The following is a 4,499-nucleotide window of genomic DNA, read 5'->3' on the forward strand; positions in this document are numbered from 1 at the left end:
TGGCAGGAGGTTAATAGCAATCAGCTCTATTTATGTAGGTAAGTAGGAAAACATCACACATAGTGAGTGGATGTGTTGTTGGAAAAGAAAGGGAGAGAAGAAGAAAAGACTTTGGAAAGGACTAAAACTTATTCCTTTGTCCTAAAGGGTCACAGAGAAATAACAAGGCAGCCTCCACAGTCTGTAAATCCCAGTAAACCCAACGTTGCCAAAGAGACAACCTTTAAAAAGAAACTACTGTAGCCCTCTCTAGTGGAGTGCACTGTTCCAGCCCTGTCAGACTGTTGTAGGTCATGAGCTGAACATATTGAGGGTTTATTTCTCTAATAAAAGGAGTAAATCACTTTTCCTGCATCTGGATTAAAGTGATCTTCCAGCAGCTGCCACAAAGTCCTAGCTTGGTGGTTGTAACTGGGAATCTTTCCCCTTTGCTGCTCAGCAGTTCTAGCAGGCTCATGAAATATCTTTTTCCAAACAAAAGCAGATAACCAATTTATAAAAATACCAAACAAAGCCTAGTCAGTATAAAAAAGAAAGATAAGGTTTTTAAAAACTGATGAGATTTTTTCTATGTGTATTTTCTCACTCTTTTTTTTTGCTGGTGCTCTGACATTTTTTAATTGTCTATAGCAACAAACCTAAATTCTAAACAGATCAATCCAATCTGAGTGTGATTTAAGAATCAATATGGCTTGGGAAGAATTAAACCCATTTCTCTCTTGAGTCTTTGAGGGCTCTTAAAATGCCAAATATTTTTCCCATTAACTGTACCACAGCCAACCTACTAAATAACTGGAAGATACTTCCTAATTTTTTAAAACATTGCTCTGAATTAGTGAAAGATTGATCTTTGAAGAGCATTGGCTGCTAAGGGAACCTGACAAACTACCTATAAAGACATGACACAGGGATTTGTGAGACATCTTTATCCAAGGAATTCCTGATCTTCCACTTCTAGTGTTGCACACTCCAAGATGTGACAGATGAGAGACCTTTCTGTGGCAAAGATTTCGCTTTAACTATCACTGCAGGGAAAGTAAAACAACCTTCTAAATCTTGACAGAGGCAAATCTTTGAAGAGTGAAACAGAATTTCTCAAGTTCCCCTGAAATTCTTTGTCTACTCCTTTACCACTCACACAACTCTTGTCAGTTTTGGTAACTCCGGAAATATTTGTTTCAAGCACATTCGGTTGGCAGTTGTTTGCTGAGACACTTTCCTGGAGATTCCCATTCAAAAGTATGACAGCTTATTGCAAGCCAAGAAGAGAACATGAGACATCAGTGTAAATTTAGGAGAGAACTGGATAAGCCATCACACAATTTGGTCTTCATGAAAAGATGGTCTAAATAGTTATATGGTAGTACTTAAAGACTACATTTGAGGAAAGACAACTTTGTCTGTTAGAATGAAAATGTTGAATCAAAGCTTATTGAGAAAGTGAACAGGAGAAGCCAAAAAAATAAGGGAAGATTTTCATTTAAAAAAACCCCAACAAACAAACCAGCACTAATAATTAGCCATAACTAGGTCACAATCCAAAATGGGAAATGGGATATTTTCCTCCAGCATGTGTTAACTCCTCCTCCAGAAATGATGTAATACTTCTACCCTTAGTAAACTTTTTCAGGCACAACATCAAAAATATCCAGCTTCATCTCTGCAGGTTGTTATGGGGTACTCTATTTCCCTAATAAGAGGTACCTTAGCAAGCAACTTTCACTGTTCGAATCTTTGCAGCAACTCCAATTCAGTCAATGATGAAAGGCTGTTTGAAAGGCCAGACTCACACTGCCTCAACCTCTTGATTCCTGTCCTCACCTGAAAATGGATATTGAGCTTTCCACGCCAGCATGCGTGGATATACATGATAATAAACCTTTGATAAACACCACAAGCACCACTTTGTTTGAGAGCAAAACTGGTTCATGTCAGGAGGGAGACGAAAGGAGAAATACCTTAGGAAGTTATTTTACTCCCAGTCCATTAGTAAAAGGTCTAGATAATCTACCACATGAGCACTATTTGGGCCACTGACATGCCCTTAATTACACCTCTCATAATTGGAGTTACTGCTATAGTAAAAGGGCAAACTCTTGATCTGGTTTGCTTGAAAAAATGAGTGTCCTATTAAAATTTAGTCTCTAATACCAGGCTTTATTTTGATAAGGTCATATCTTTTTCAGACCGATTTTATGCAGTGCAGATACGTTTTCAGTAAAACAATGGCTCTTCTGAGGGCAAATGTTGCTATGATGGGAGTAGAGAAGGTACCACTTTGCTAAATCTGGGTATGGACAGCTGTACATTGCTATCTGTCTCAGTCTCTTTTGCATTCAAGACGGTTAGTCTGGTAGTGTTTGGACTGTTTTTGCACAGTGTGCAATGCTTGGCTAGGTTCTTTATTAAATTCAGAACAAACTAGCACATTGGAGTCACTTCCACACAATTCTCTCCTGAGTCAGAGAGAGACACTGCTATCACATCTGACCAACTCAAGACATTTCCAATCTCACTCTACAGTTTCTGCCCCTCTACCAGAGTTCATTTTGCTGAAAGACATCAACATTAAATTAAAAGAAGCAGCAAAGAAAATACCTTGTCTCAGAAATGTGTTTGGGGCTAGCTAAATGCATACAGGAAGGAAGACGAAGTAGGGTTGGTCAGGAAGTTTACCATAAATAGACTTCTTCAAGACAAAGCTTTCATAGCCAAGGGACCATATGCCTGTGCATATTTTTTTTACTGAAAGTATATATGCCAAATTTTCCAGTCCTACAGTAAAAGCTGATTAAGACATTAAGAACATAAATGTGTAAAGGAAGTGTATATGGTGGAAAACTGAAACTATTAAAGATTATTGAAATATAACTTTTGGTTGATCAAGCCACATCCTTTTCTCCTTTCAAAATACATGCAAACACACAGTCTGTTTAACAATAATTTCGAAGAACTGAAGTTTGTCTTCCTGTCTGGTCAAGTAGCCACTCTGAGAATCTCTACACCTGACCTTTTTTTTAGCAAAATAAATCAGCCTTTGTTCTGAATTAAAGCACTGTAAGGCTAAAGATGACTCAGCTTCAGTGTTAGGCCTGAGGACTCCTCACCTGCCTCAGCCAGGGACAAGAAATACCTCCCAGTTACAGATTGACTTGAACTATGGAGTCAGTCATGACCAGCATTGATCATTGCAATAGATACAGTTTAGAACTGCAGAGAAGACAGAAAGACTCTTTTCAAAGTGCAAATGTGTCTCATCAAATCCAGTGATGCGTTCAGTAAAAGGCCTGTCCACAGAACGAAGCTCTTGAGAAAATTTTATGGCAAATAGGGACCTAAAAAAGACATAAACCCTCACTGAATAATCGTGCAGAAATTAAAAAAAAAAAAAAAAAAGTTAGTGAGAAGCTGTGAATTTCACGTCCTTGAAAATTGAGTGACAAATTTTTTGTTCAAATTAAAGATTTCTAGGTGCCAGACTAGAAAACATAAGACATCTGAATCATTTATCTGATTCTACATTGCTAGCTTTTAATAGGAGACTGGACACTTCAGTAACAAACTGTGGTGGAAACCCAACATTTTTAGGTAAATAAATGTATAAAGGACTCTGCTGGAATACATAAAAAGTTTTAAGTCTCTTTTCCCATATTCATCAGTATAGTGTTATATACTGAAAACCCAAGGACAGCTGATATCCCTGCCTAAGCTAGTCTGAATGTGCAAAATAAATAATTCTACTAATTGGCCTACTCAATTCCAACAGTTCTGCTTTACAAGCACCTGTGCTGCTCCAGTAGCAACCAACAGAGCAGCTTGCAAGAAGATACTTGACATAGACCTCTTCATATGTAAACAGCCTTCCACATCTGGTCACTGTGTCTACAGCAATGTGTTTTCAATGCAACACTTGGTTGCAGATTTTCTCTGTAAAACTGGGAAAACTGCTGAGGGTTTTCTGTGTGTTTTTTTCCCATGTGTGTAATGGTAACAAGACTGGTTTCGCTTAGGAAAGGTGTCCCAAGAACATGCAAGTTAAAGGATGAAGTGAGTATATACTCTAGCAGAAAAGATTGTGCCAGAAAAACAAAGAGAAAGCAAATCTGAAACTACTAACAGATCTATAAATTACTAACTCCTAATATTTAGGCAAGGGCTGGGAGCCATGAGCCATTCGCCACTTTTCCTAGTTTGTGCTTTTCTGAGACCAGGGGAATGAATTTTGCGGTTGACAGGAGCCCACCCAGACAGCTTAGGTTCCTCAGCCACACCCCCTGGGTGGAGCAAAATTCAGTAAAAATACATCAGTGATATCAGTGACACAATCATGAGAGCAGTCAGACATCATCGGGTCACATCAATACCTAGATACCAGAAAAGGAAATTTAGGAAGTGCTTTTTTGCTGCAGCAAATACAATAATCACGTGCAGAGCTTCCCTGGGAATGTTTTCTGTATTATCTGTCAGGTTACAGCAACAGCCACTTTGGAGAATTGTAA

The sequence above is a fragment of the Corapipo altera genome, unplaced genomic scaffold (genome assembly GCF_003945725.1).
Source record: "Corapipo altera isolate COAL_440 unplaced genomic scaffold, ASM394572v1 58, whole genome shotgun sequence".
NCBI lineage: Eukaryota > Metazoa > Chordata > Aves > Passeriformes > Pipridae > Corapipo > Corapipo altera.